The following is a 15,330-nucleotide window of genomic DNA, read 5'->3' as shown; positions in this document are numbered from 1 at the left end:
CACTTAGCCTAAATTTCCTTTTTGCCCCATACTCCACGTAGGAAGCCAAGCCCTGGAGTGAAGCCCAAGCAGTTTAAATCTCTGAGGTCTAAGGCCATCATTCCCAGCTGTAAAATGGGAAATAACACATTGTAATATTGTTTAATGGCTGGCTGGCTAGCTGATAAATTTGCATATTTATGCTTTGAGCTCTGAAGGAGTAATATTACCTTGAGAGATTCCTTTTTCATTTTTATAAAACTTCCTAGCCATAATGTAATCATCCATAAAAACCTAGGGAGTATAGTTTTCATACTGTTCTCATAGCTGAGTTGATGAGGAAGTAATTGTCAGTTAGATAGGAGAAAGGCTGTCTCCATTCTGAAGCTGCAGAAAGCAGAGACTCCTGTGTAACACAACTGACACGTGGTTTTTCCATCAGCTGGAGTATCATAATATACTTTGAGGTTAGAGATTGTTATGTCCATTGAAAGTAACATGCAACTTGGAAAAATCTGTAATTCTGATGGGCTGTCTTCCTTCACAATTTATCCTGGAAGTAATAAAGTGACATACCTTGCTAAAAGGTATAAATACTGTGATACTATAAAAGGTATAAATACCACCCTTACACCCAGGTAAGGGGAACCCCTACCAGTGGTCTTGTGCTTTAGAGGGCACCACATATCACAGACACAAAAAAATGTAAATTTTTAAAAGAACACATGGCATCTCTCTTGCTCAGAGTCCGTTGCTTAATCCTGGCACAGTTGGACTTGAAACCCTGAACATCCAGCGCAGGGAAAATGTATCTCTATCTCTTGACTTAGCTCAAAACAAAAAGAAATTGTGTCATGAAAGTTTCATGAAATTGTGTCATGTGTTGTGAGGATGCGGGTTTTAGGGACAGACACTGCTTGGAGTGCAGAGATCTGAGCAACAGAAGTGGTTAGATCAGAGATAAGGAAAATTTACTGCGCTGGTCAAAGCCTTCTTTTCAATCTGAATGTAATAGATTCTTGCCTAATGAAGAATTATTTTCCAGTACAGTAGCACCAGCTGCCCATTTTTTTTTTGCTTCTCTTCTAGTTCTAACGCCTGGCTCAAGAAGTACACATGAATTAGCATGGTATTTGCAACAGTTGCATGTGGTGTTTCAATAACATTCTGCATGTTAAGAAATTCATAGTACTCTAAAACTGTGCACATGCAGATTTAGATTTACACATAGAGTCTAATATTCTTCTGCATTTGGACTCTTCCTTTGTGGGAATTGGCTGATGAATGGTTCCTGGGTATGGGTATTTAAAAATAAAATCATGTGGGACCAGATTTTCATACTGATACTCTGTTCAGAAAATAGAATACAGAATTTCTCTAACATATCTGTTGAGTGTAAAAGCAATGAGAGTATTGAAAATGCTAGTGAGAAGAATGGCACAATGCAATGCAAACAAACTTAGAGTTAAAAATAGGAGATGAGGGGCCGGCCAGGTGGCGCAAGCGGTGAAGTGCGTGTGCTCCATTGCAGCGGCCCAGGGTTCGCCGGTTCGGATCCTGGGCTCGCACGGACGCACCGCTTGGCAAGCCATGCTGTGGCAGCGTCCCATATAAAGTGGAGGAAGATGGGCACGGATGTTAGCCCAGGGCCAGTCGTCCTCAGCAAAAAAAAAAAAAAAGAGAGAGAAGGATTGGCAGATGTTAACACAGGGCTGATCTTCCTCACACACACAAAAAAAAGACGATGAAAGAAAAGCTTGCTTTCTTGCTTTCTATATACGTGAAACAAGAGTGCTCCTTCTTTTTTCTTAATGGTTATGTTGAAATATAATCACATACCATACAATTCACCCATTTAAAGTGTACAATTTAATAGCTTTCAGCATTTCACAGAGCTGTGAACTGTCACCATTATCAGTTTTAGAACATTCTCATTACCCCCAAAAGAAACCCCAAAACCATTTGTTATCACCTCCTATCCTCCCATCTCTCCCAGCCCTAGACAACCACTAATCTACTTCCTGTTTCTATAAATTTGCCTACTCCGGACATTTCCTATGAATAGAATCATCTAATATGTGACCTTTTGTGCCTGGCTTCTTTCATTTAGCCTCATGTTTTCAAGGTTCATCTTTGTTGGAGCATGTATCAGTAAGTACTTCATTTTTTTGTATTAGCAAATAATATTCCATTGTATGAATATACCTAATTTAATATATCAATTCATTGGTTGATGGATCCACTTTTGACTTGTATGAATAATGCTGCTCTGAACATTCAGATACAAGTTCATGTGAATATGTTTTCATTTCTCTTTGGGTATATACCTAGGAATGGAATTGCTGTGTCATATGGTAACTCTATGCTTAGCCATTTGAGGAAGTGCCAGACTGTTTTCCCAAGTCACTGTGCCAGTTTACACTAAGGATTTTAGTCAGTTTCCCTGTTTGCAGCCTCCCAACAAGGTGTAGATGACCAGCAAGGAGGCAGCTGCACTGTAAATCATACGGACAATTTCTAATTAGTCAAATTAAGTTACTCCCGTCCCCAAAATAAATGATGGGGGAAGTAGTGGAGGAAGGGAGGAAACAGGAGTATATGGTCTCTAGCTGAAACCTACATTTCCCAGGTTGGCCTCCAAGGTTTGGTGGTGCACGTGGTAAGGATCCTAGCACAGTCTTATTTGTGTTTACCTTCAGGATTCTAACACTTCCATGCTTCTGGTCCTACTGGATGCGGATTGTGCAGTCAGTTGACATGAGGTGAGAGGAAAGATGAAAGTAGAGCCTGGCTCAAGGTCGGCTGCCCCCAGGGACTATGTTTGAGCTCTATGGAAAAGGGGCTACTATCAGAGGCTGGTGAATCTTGCACTGAGGACGCTGAGGCTGAGAAATAATTAGTACTAATTGGAACCCTGACAGGAATGAGAGAAATGCTCCTCCCTCCTTCATGGGCGCTGATATGCTTGAGAACATCTTTGGCAGGGATGTCGGTACTCTCCAGGTGGCAATCAAATACAGAGAATGATGAGATATATTGCAGCAGTTTTGTGGGCAGAGGACATTGATGGGTGTGGGTGCTGGAGCAGTACCAACAGCAGATGTGATCAGATGATTCTGACAGACTTGTTCATCGACACCTAGGAGATGCCTGTTGGGGGCTTGTTATTTACCTGGGTGAGGATATGAGGGGAGTCAAATGTCCTGCACTGGGCGATGTGGTTAAGAGCCAGGGAATTCCAGTCATTCCAATTAATATGGCTCATTTCTTATCCCTGATAGAGAGATTTCAGGAAACATGAGCTAGATACATAATTTTCTTTATTGTTTTCCAATCAATTTTGTTAGCTTTAAGTCCTCGATTAAATATCAAGTATAATATGTCATACATCTCGTCCCTACCCTTTCCTCCTTTTTCCTTTCAGGGTCCTGTTCCAGCAAGGGTTTGGGTGGCATAACATGTAGGGACAAGATTACATACACTTGGTGTACCTTCTTTAGCCCTCTACAGGTGCCAGTGGTCCTCTCTCAGGGTCAGTGTACCTGCCCATCTTACTTTCCACTCAGAACATTCCTAGTTTTCCTCCCCAGGCACCAGATCCAATAATAAGTTACTCAGGCAAAGTGAGCTAAACCTTCCTCTGAGATGGACACTTGTCCAATTCAATCCAAAGCAGTGAGTCTACCTTTGCAACTGGTGTGAATTATGTTTTCCACCAGCGCCCTCTTGAAAAACAAGAGTGACTTCAGGGTTTTGTGTCTCTATTTTGTACTTAATAGGGAGAACTCTGCAACATGCATTTAGATTGCCTCCAGAATGGGGCATAAAACAGAATGGGCCACACTTGCTCACTTCTCATTTCGGAGGTCAGAAGAGGACAGAGAATGTGGCCAGAAGCACAAGATGTTAACAAGATTTAACAGAGAAGGGCAGCAGTCCACCCACTGTCACTGTGGGGGCAGGCTGTTTGTGTGCATGGGGGTGCATGATGGTGGAGGTCGGGGTGTAAGCTGTACCCCTGCACTCTTAAGGTTGTAGAAAAAACTGTTTGTTCTATTCAGTGGTTATGATGGTAGACCAGTCTGGGTTATACGGAGCCAGTTCGTACCCAGTGTAACATTTCATTCATCAGTAGCTGAGTCTGGAAGACTTAAGGTACAGCAAAATTTCAGAAAATCCAGGACACCATTTATGTTCCATCACATCTAAGTTATTTATTAATGAAATCTATGACTTTGTTTCAGAAATCCATACTGTACATACTGATGATCTCAAGTGCACACAACACTTTATAATAGAAACAGAAAATGACATAAAACTGTATGATAGTAGTTGGAATTTTTAATATACAAACACCTTGAATTTTATAGTATAATGTTTTAATTGCTTAATAAAATGTTAATATCTACTTAAATTTATTGAAATATACTTGACATATAACATTGTGTAATTTTAAGGTTATAACATGTTGATTTGATGCGTTTATGTATTATAATATGATTGTCATTGTAGCGATAGTTAGGACCTCTATTATGCCGTATATTTCTCATCTCTTTTTTGTGGTGGGAATAATTAAGATCTCATCGCTTGGGAAGTTTCATGATTATAATACAACAGTGTGCCTGTAATCACTATACTGTGCATTAGATCTCCAGGTCTTATTTATCTCCTAGTTGCAAGTTTGTACCCTTAAACATCTCTCCCATTCCCCCACCCCTCAGGCCCTGGTAACTACCATTTAAATCTAAGCTAATTCTAAGAGGCAAACATTTTGCAACCCAGAGGGTGGCTGCTGATGTCATGCTGGGTCAGCTGACTCTGTTTTGGTTCACACCGACCTTGATGTTGCAGGCTATGCAGTATTTACCTAGAAAATCCCATTTGCCTCAAGCCTATCATGAATTTTGTAGTTTCCCTGAAGATTTGAGTCCTTCTTTTTTGTTCTTCACCTGCTGTATTATGATTCTAGGGAGGGCAGAGAAGAGGTGAAATTTCCCCGTGTGGCTCCTGCAAAATGGTACTGTGGTTGCCTGGACCCCATTGCTTCTCCTAACTGTGTTCCTTCCAGATTTGACCTGTTCTCTGCTCTTATTTTCAAACTACATTCCCACCTCAGTTAATGAGACAATTGAACCCATGTTGTGTAGGGGAGTCTAGATTGAGGATTGTGTGAGGAGGAGGAGGGGGAAGAAGGCAGAAGTCAGAGAGAGGGGACACCCAGTCCTATCTAAGCTTTGGTCCCCTAGCCTTTGGATGGACACAGGACATTTGTGTCTATGCAGGGCCGAACTGTAGAGGATCTAAAATGACTCTAAGGATGGAAAAACATTGCAAAAATGGACCACAGTGTTACCGATGTGAGCAATCTGGCTGCTTTCTATCAACATAGAAACAAACCCCACGCGTGGGAGGTGACTAAGCAAATGTCCCCGTGCAAACTGGTCCCAAGAAGTCCACTGGGAAATAGCCCCCTTACCAAGCCCCAGGACCTGTCCCAATCTAGTGCCTCTCCCAGAACGCCCTGAGCAATTCAAGTGTTCACACTTGGCCTGGCAATGTTCTCCATATCCCTGATCCAGTCCGGAGGCCAGTGTCTTAGTCCATGTCTATGCCACCCCAGTTGTTAATATTTTGAATACCAACTTGCTGGCGGGGTTTCAGCTCCCTTCCAGCAGTAGCCCTGAGGGCACCATGTCCCAGTTCCTCATTCCTCAGCTAAAGATGCTGAAGGGAAGAGGCCTCCAGAGTCCAAAGCCCCCTCAGAATTTTCACCTGCTTGCCCCGATTCTCCATTCACCTCCTGAAGAAACGCCAAGAGAGACAAAGCATCAGAATCTGCTCCATTTCTAGAAAGTGCCCTGGGCAATTTTTTTCAGCTTGTCTTTCATCTTTTCTTTCTCCTTGGACTCCTGGTTTATTTTCACACCCTCTATAAAATGGAGGATGGCCTTGTCTTCACACTTCATTTGGTACCGCTGAAAGTTGCCATATCGCAGATGGAGCACTTGTTTGGCTACAGGAGTCAGCTCTTTGCTGAATTCTTTTTGGAAGTAATACTCTGCTTCCTCATACTGACCTGCTTGTGCATAGAGGCAGGCAAGGTAGGAGCAGGCATCGGGGAGATTTCCGTTGATCTCATCAGCTCTCTTTAAATGATCCACTGCTTGTCCTATTAGTTCCTGTACCTTCTCTCTTTTCCCATACGTTTCATTCTCTCCTACCTTCTGTATTTGGAGGACTTTTGCCCTATAGCAGCACCCAATATGGTAATGCAGGTGGGCATTGTTTGACACTCGTTCTAGAGCCTTTCTAAGCAGTTCTATAGCTTTGTCCAGGGCACCTTTGCTTCGATAGAGCTTTGCTGCACTGTGAAGCACATCTGTTGCATGCAGGCCTTTCTCCAAAGCTTCTTCCGCTAACCTCCTCTTCACCTTCTTCACTCGTCTTGTGATGTTTCAGAGCCAGGAGGACTTTAACATATTGGTTGTCAGGATTCGGCCAAATGGCTTGCCTCAGAGGGTCAATGGGATTCTGAGGCGGTGGCCAGTTATCTAGATGGTAGCTCGCAATTGCCAGTTTCCTATTCCTATTCCTTTTATTAAAGTTAATTCAACACTATTTCTGTTCAACATTAATTGTTTAAACTGCATTTGGACAGTCTTCTGGAACTTGATAGGGGTTAAATCACTTTGCTTCTCTATAGTCCTAAGCAGATGATCAGATCCCGTAAGTAAACTTATGCTGGGGCCATTTGGACCCCTGTCTTTGTTATAACACTGAAAGTATTTGTTGCATTCAATCATTCATTCACATTTCTGATAAATACTTATTGAATACCAACTATATACTAGGCACCATTCTGGGCACTAGGGATACATCAGTACACAAAGACCCTTGTCGTCATGGAGCTATATTCTAGCAGGAAAAGAAGATAATAAACATAATATGGACTGATTTGTGTCCACCCACCCCCTCATTCATATGTTGAACCCATAACCCCCAAGATGACTGTATTTGGAGATAGGGCCTTTAAGGAGGTAATCAAGGGTAAATGAGATATAAAGGTTGGGCCCTCATCCCATAGGACTGGTGTCCTATCTCTTTCTCTTTCTGAGCACACACAGAAGAAAGGCCATGTGTGGACACAGGGAGAAGGTGGCCCTCTAAATGTCAGGAAGAGATTCCTTACCAGAAACCAACTTTGCTGACACCTTAATCTTGAACTTCCAGCCTCCAGAACTGTGAGAAAATAAATTTATGTTGTTTAAGCCACCCAGTCTGTGGTATTTTGTTTCGGCAGTCCAAGTCAACTGATACAATAATAAAAAATTAAATTAGATAGTGTGTGATAAATGCCATGGAATGAAAGAACAATTAGAGAGGGTAAGAGGAATTATATATGGGGGGAAGAAAGGGGCCAAAGTCTAACAGCTGGTAAGTGATAGAGCTGGAAACCTTTCTATGCCTGCATTTCTTCATGGTAAAATGGGAGTTAAATATTAATTCTTACCACATAGGATTTTATGAAGATTAAATGGACCATCATATGTCAAGCCCTGAGAACAGTGCCTGGTACATAATAAATGCCCAGTTACATCTACTACTGCCACCACTACCATCTAGGAATGGCATTTACTTCTAGGGCCAAGAACCATCACCTAAAAGTGGTCTGTGCTGTAATGTGGGGCTTTAACTATAGTGTTGTCAGGTAGTGGTCACTGTCATTGGGTTGCCATGTCAGATTCTCTTTTTCTCTTTATCCTTTGACCATAGTGAGAAACTGGCATGATACTCCGGAGGAAGAAGCGATAGGACTTCTGTACAGAGGGATATTTGTATGGCCAAAAGAGCCGAAAAGTTTAAACCAGACCCAAAATATTTCAGAGTTGGGGAGAATCGAGGTTTGGGAACGTGTTCAAAAGAGAAGAAATATTGCTCTTGTTGGGCTAGCTTATCATGGGGCTAGCAGCTATAACAATGAAACTCAAACAATATAAATGACGCTGTAAAGAGGTTTATTTCTTCCTCACAGAACTGTCCAAGGGTGGTGTTCACGGACAGCTGGCAGTTTTCCTCCATGCAATGATTCAAGGACACAGGCTTCTTCCATCCTGTGGCTCTACCGTCCTCTGCAGCCTAAGAATGGAGAGTAGAGAAAGTACAGCTACTTCTCCTCCTAGAAGTGACACACGTTCCTCTTACTCGTACTCGATTAGGAAGAATTAGTACATGGACCACTTAAATGTAAGGGGAAGTTGGGAAATATAGTTCCAAACTGGGAAGCCCCCCTGCCAATGATAACTTCATACTATGGAAGTGGGAAGACTCGTTTGGGTGGGCCATGAGGTATTTCTATCAGAGTATCCTACTCTGGGCCTAAATATCCACAATGTACCCTTCTTCCCAAACACAGAGCATACTCAGACCTTTCCCAAGGGAGTCAACCCAGCGTCAAAGCAATCATTGTACCAGCTCATGATCAGGGATCTCTCTCTGGGTGATGCACTGTTCTCCCCACTAGTCTGGATGTGACTCCGTGTGACCTGGTGATAAAAACACTAAAAGACTAGATAATTCATGTGAACCACGTGCAATGGCGGGGCATGATAACTATAATACACACTCCAAATTGAAAAACGGGAACATGGAGGCACCTCAGAGGCCACGAGTTGGTAGCAATGACGAAATTCTGCTGGATAGGCATTTTGAAGATCCTCTAATGGTGGCAATGGTGGAAGTTTCTAATTTAGACCCTGATTCTGCTCTCTGATGGGAACTCTCTTGCCCTGGTTCACCACATCCCTGGCTCCATCCTCTGGGAGGTTCTTTTTGACATTTACTCTCTTATTCTGACCTCTTCTGCCATGGGGTGGGGGTCCTGTTTTTACCTTGTTGGTCCCAGAGACCCCTGTCCATTATTCATAGTATCCCTTAGGAGAGCATTTATTCAAAACATTAGTGTCCTCAAAGAATGCCTCAAATACTTGTCAATGTTTGATTCTGAGAATAAAAAGAGTTTTAAAAGTAGATTATCAAGGAAGCATTGGTAGGTAAAAGACAGGTGAAAAAGGCCACATAAAGGTACAAGGGACAGCAAGGGTAGTCAGAGGAAATGTGTGGAAATGTTTATGTGTTCTCTGCATGTATATGAATTCTGGATTCTTTGAAAAATTGGCAGTAGGAACATTTCCACCTCTCTTATCAGCTGCCTCTCCAGGTCTCTGGAAGCAAAGCTGCTTGGGTCCTTCACAGTTTCCAAGCAGACTTTGCACCTTTCTTTAGACTCCTTAACATTGCATTCAAAATTCAAAAAGATATACAGTCGAAAGTAAGCCTTCCTCCCATACAGACTCCCAGCTAACCAGTTCCCTCTTTAGAGACTACTCCAGAGGGACTATATCCTTCCCCAAATATTTACATCTTTGTGATATGCCTTTTTTTCTTTCCCCTCCTGCCTTTCCTTCCTTCTTTTGAATAATGTTAGCGTGCTGTACACACTCTTCTGCACTTTTTATTTTTTAATATTTTTCAGAGATAGTGTTCTATATTATTACATTTAGAACTGCCTTATTATTTTTTACAATAACTGCATGGTTTTTCTATGTATGAAATATTAAAATTAAATCAATGAGTCCCCTAATCATGGACATTTGCATTTTCAGTCCTTGTTGTTATAAACAAAGCTTCATGAACGTCCATGTACATGTGTTTACATGCATATACAAATACAGATAAATTAATAAGTAGAATTGCTGGTGCAAAGATTTGTGTAAACTTGATGGCCTGCAACAAATTCCCTCCATCTGTACAATTTACCCTCTCTCTATGGCAATGTACAATGAGCCTGTTTACCCACATCCTTGTTAGTATACTCTTAATAAAGGTGTTTTCTTTGTTGCCCTGAGATGGTTTCCCTTGTTGTGTTGGTTTGCTTTGCTCTTAATAGGAGTGATGTTGATAATCATTTCATATGTTTAAAAGCAGTTTTTATTTCCTGTCTGTTCCTGAATTTGTCCATTTTTCAATTGAGTTGATTTTTCCTTATTGATTAACAGGAAGTATTTCAGAATTAAGGAAGTTAATCTTTTACCAAGTGAAGTGTTGAAATAATATTTTTAAGTTTGTCATTTATCTTTTGACTTTCTAAAGGTTTCTTCTATACAATATGTTTTTAATGTCGTTGAGTTTATTAATATTTTATGCCTTTTGTGTTTCATTTCATACTTAGAACTTCTAGACTCCACGATTAAAAAAATTCACTCAAGAACTCTTGTGGTAATTTTACGACTTGTATTTTTTCAACATTTAAAACTTTGACTTATGTGGAATTCATTCTGGAGTTTAAGGAGCAAGGAAAGAGGACCATTCATCAAAGGCATTCTCTTCACTCATTCACTCAGCAAATATGCAGTGTCTACTGGGTGCCAGGCCTTGTGCAAGGCCCTGGGTGAGTGTTGGGAATCTGGATGACGCGAACTGAGAATAGATCCGAATCACATAGTCCCAAAGCAAGTGCTTTCCCTCAAAGGAGCTTTTGCTCAAAATATCTATAGGCCAGAGCAAAAGTGATTCTGAATTTCCAGATCTAGATGAGAGAATTTTCAGAACCTGTAAAAAGAGACAGCAAAATGAAAAGCCCAGCCACTGGGCCCTGCTTCTGTGAGTTGCGGCTTCTCTGAATCCCCATTTCCCTCCCCTTCGTGAACACCAAACAGGCCTCCTACCCCTCTCTCTTGCGCTCTCTCTTCTCTCTCTGAAGCTCAGAAGCCTGGTTATACACTCTTTCTAGTGCCTTCTGCTCTTGGGAGGTTGGCCCCACCTGTACCCTCTACCATTTCCTTACTGCCCTTCCCAGCCAGAGATGCAGGGAGACAAATCGGCCAGGGTCTGAGGCTGGATCGTCCAGCAGGCATCCAGTCCTCTCTCCGAGCCGTCAGCTGTTGGGTGCCCTTTTCTATCAGTTCACGAATGAATCTGGAGAGTTGCCAACCCATAGCGTCTGAGGCCTTTTCAGAGAGTTATTTCTTGGCAGTTCTTCTTAAATTTATGATCAGTTTTTCCTTCTCAGTCACTGTCCCGTTTCTGTTCAAGCCCTCCAGGTAATGGCGGATGGCAGGACCAGACATCCTCTGGTCCTGCAGAAAGTTGCCGTACCACACATGGAGCATTTGTCTCTCTGCTGGAGTCAGATCCTTACTGAATTCTTTCTGAAAGTAATACTCCGTCTCATCATACTGACTTGTCATGACCGAGAGGCAGGCAAGGTCCAAGCCGGCATGAGGAAGGTTAATATTCAGCTCGACAACTTTCTTAAAATAATCCACAGCATTTTTCATTGTTTACTGTAGTCTTTCTTCGTCCTCATTAGTTGAGCACTTTCTTGACCTTGCTATTTGTCTACTGGGCAATTGGAGGCTCCTCACTCCCTCCCCTGTCCTTGGAATGTACATTCTGCCCACCATTCCCACACTAGGAGTTGTTTCAAGGACATAGCCTTGAGAGAGAGATGTGTTGTTGAGACCATCTGGACTGTATGTGTGACTGAACCCAATTTAGGCCTCTATGTAAACTTTTAAGTTTCTAGCAGATCGGTGCAGAGATCTACTTGCCTTGCAACCACCCAAGGCAAACCTTGTATGTAAGTTCTCTTGCTTATTAAGACTGCCACCCACCAATCTGGAGTGGTTTGTCTCTTTCTTTGGTCTCTCCTTGCCCTCCATGTCCTGTGGCCAGTCAGAAGACGGACACTACCCTACTTCAAGACTTACTATGGAGCTACAATAATCAAGACAGTGTGGTATTGGCAAAAGAATAAACAAATAGATCAATGGAGCAGAAAAGAGAGTCCAGAAATAGACCCACACATATATAGTCAACTCATCTTTGACAAAGTACCAAAAGTAATTGAAAGGAGATAGGAGAGGCTTTTTAGCAAATGGTGCTGGAACAACTGAACATCCATTTACCAAAAGCAAAACAAAACAAAAAACAAGAATCTAGACACAGGCCTTATACCTTGCACAAAAATTAACTCAAAATGGATCATAGACATAAATATAAAATCAAATCTATAAAACTTTTAATAGATAACCCAGATAAGAGATAACATAAAAATCGATGTGACCTTGGGTTTAGCTATAGGTTTTCAGATATAATACCAAAAGCACCATCTATGAACGAAAAATATGGATAAGTTGGACTTCATTAAAATTGAAAACATCTGCTTTGTGAAAGACAGTGTTAAGAGAATGAAAAGACAAACCATAGGCTGGAAGAAAATATATGTAAAACACATATCTGATAAAGGACTTCTATCCAGAATACACAAAGAATTCTTCAAACTCAACAAGCAAACAAAAAACCCAGTTACAAAAATGGGCAGAAAATCTGAACAGTCATCTCACCAATGATATACAAATGGCAAATGAACATATGAAAATATGCTCAACATCATACGTTATTAGGGAAATGCAAATTAAAACAACAAAGAGATATCACTGCACACCTCTTAGAATGGCTAAAATCCAAAACACTGACAACACCAAATCCTGATGAGAATGTGGAGCAACAGGAGCTCTAATTCATTGCTGGTGGAAATGCAAAATGGCGCAGCCACTTTGGAAGACAGGGTGGCAGCTTCTTACAAAACTAAACATAGGCTTGTCATATAATCCAGCAATTGTGCTTCTAGGTATTTACCTAAATGAGTTAAAAACTTATGTTCACGCAAAACCTGCACATAAATGTTTACACCAGCTGTATTCATATTTGCCAAAACTGGAAGAAATCAAGATGTCCTTGAGCAGGTGAGAGGATAGACAAACTGTGGTACATCCATAAAATGGAATATTATTCAGCAGTAAAAATAAATGAGCTATCAAGCCATGGAAAAACATGAAGGAATGTTACATGTGTATTGCTAAGTGAAAGAAGCATCTGAAAATCCTACACGCTATATGATTCCAACTATATGACATTCTGGAAAAGGCCGAGCTAAAGAAATAGTAAAAAGATCAGTGGTTGCCAGGGGTTTAGGGAGAGTGGGAATGGATGAATAGATGGAGCACAGGGCAATTTTAGGGGAGTGACTCTTCTTATGATAGTGTAATGGTAGATACACGATGTTATGTACAATACAAAGAGCGTACCCCAATGTAAATTATGGACTTTAGTTGGTAATAATGTATCAATATTTTTCATCAATTGGAACTAATATACCACAGGAATGCAAGATGTTAATAACAGTGGAAACTGTAGGAGGGGTGAGGGTGTGGAGGGGGAAGGTATATTAGAACTCTGTACTTTCTGTGCATTTTTTCTATAAGCCTAAAAGTGCTCTGAAAAATAAAGTTTAAGTGAAAAACAGAAAAAGACCATTGCGGTAAGGGAGGGGGACTACTGCAATAGGAGGAGGGTGACTATGGCGATAGGGAGATGGCTCTGATCATAAGATCTGCAAATGTCTCCAAGATTAGTCAGAAAAGGGCTTTTCTGTTATACATAAGGCGAGTAAACAAGTTTACAAAGAACTGGGTGTGGGAGAGGAGGGGAGTAGGTGATGAGATCCAACATTTGAGCAGGAAATATCTTTCCTTGTCATCAGGCAAGTATTGAGAGGATTTTTTGACATTCCAGTGCTCGTGTAACCTTAGGGGTGAGTCAAATTTCAGGGTCCTTTCGGGAAGGAGAGAGATTTGGTCAAGTTAAATTTACGGGCATTTTGTTCTGATTGATCAGTGGGGACAACTAGTTCAGCTAATCATTTTCGAGACATGGAATGGGATGGGAATTTGGAGGGTCTGTGTCTGACCTAAGTAATATGGGAATGTTTGTTAAATGTGCAGTTTAACAAAAGACTACAAGAGAAGTTGAAATAAAGAAGATGTTACTCGCAAGTCCTGAAGCCACCTGGGGAGATCAAGGCCGGCTACAGGCAGAGAGAGGGAGGTACGACCTGGGGCACATGCCTTTATTATAGTCCATGGGTGAAATGCTTTCTGGTTCCCAGGGTAAGGCTGGATTGGTCAATTCAAACCACAAAGAGGAGGGGGGGACTGTTAAGCTCCACAGGGGTTTTATCTAAAGGGGGAAGGGCAGCTGAGGAAGGCCCTGGGAGGTGGGGGAGATTGTTATCACAAAGGCTGTTGGGGAAGTCATATCAGAAATTTGCTTTTGCTTGTGACTCTGCAGGCTGCTGTCTAGGGCATGCACATCCATGAGGGGGCTAATGTTAGTTCAAGGCCCTCCTCAGGCTGCTTGGCCAAACAAAATGGGTGCCGAGGCGGCAATACCATGGAGTAGCTTAACTCAACTCTTTACATTCCCAGACGCAAAAGTTAGGGAGTGGGTAGATTTTTTTGGCTTGAGCTGTTTTCCAGGAGCACAGGGCTCCGGTCAAGTCCAACACTGTCAGCATCATTCCAAATTGTCAGGGGCTTGGTGCTGCCATTATAGCATCCCACTTCAATTATCTATGACCTCTCTGGGCTTTGTAGAGGATCAGAATTGGCCACCCCAAAATGTGTCTCTTTGCCTTGATTATTTTTAAGAACAAAAGACTCTGAAAGGAACTTTGACCTTCCCCCTAACTGGCTAAAAAACTTTAAGATAGAAGGCCTTGTTCCAGGAAGGAGCTGAAATAGGTGTGATAGAAAGACACCAACAAGCCCGTTTTCATCAAAGTCCGTCTCTCGGGTCACATTGTCTTTAGGTAGCCCAGCAAATACTTGTTTAACAAATGTTTACATTTCCATCTTCATGTAATTGCTCTCCCCTACCCGCTAGCCCCCAGCCCCATTTGAAGCCCCAAACCACTACCCCCAACATCCTCCTTTGTATTTAGCTGAAGATGATATTTAAGGTGGTGGCTTTGGCCATGCTGGCGAGTTACTCAGTTTTCCTGGGTTTCTCCCCTGTATACATGTTGTTAAAGTTTGTTTGATTTTCTCCTGTTATTCTGTCTCATGTCAACTTAATACTTAGACCAGCCAGAGGACCTAGAGGGTAGAGGAATTGTCTTCCTGTCCTATAGCTTCATGTGTTCGTGGAGACAGGAGACACCACACTGGGCTATGAAGCCTTAGAAAAAATTATTGACATCATGATTCTCTCAGGTTTGAATACTAGTGAAAGGGATTAGATTTGCCACTGACGTATCAACACTGCACGATGGTATATAAGCCTCAGTCAACTGGCCACCTCTGGGAGCCACATATTTTTGTGTGAACCCCTGTGTGTATGTACATAATTTAAACTGTTTTTTCTCTTGCTAATCTGTCTCTTACTAGTTCGATTGGCAGGCCCAGCCATTGAACCTAAGAGGGTAGAAGGAAAAAGACTTTTCCTCCCCTA

General features: G+C 41.8%; 1 pseudogene; it reads right to left on the bottom strand.

Moving 5' to 3' along the window:
- Positions 1 to 4,936: 4,936 nt before the first annotated feature.
- On the bottom strand, positions 4,937 to 10,973 carry LOC131407608 (interferon-induced protein with tetratricopeptide repeats 2-like; annotated as a pseudogene).
- Between the last annotated feature and the right edge of the window lie 4,357 nt (positions 10,974 to 15,330).

The sequence above is a fragment of the Diceros bicornis genome, chromosome 6 (assembly GCF_020826845.1).
Source record: "Diceros bicornis minor isolate mBicDic1 chromosome 6, mDicBic1.mat.cur, whole genome shotgun sequence".
NCBI lineage: Eukaryota > Metazoa > Chordata > Mammalia > Perissodactyla > Rhinocerotidae > Diceros > Diceros bicornis.
This window is presented reverse-complemented; position numbering and strand designations above follow the sequence as displayed.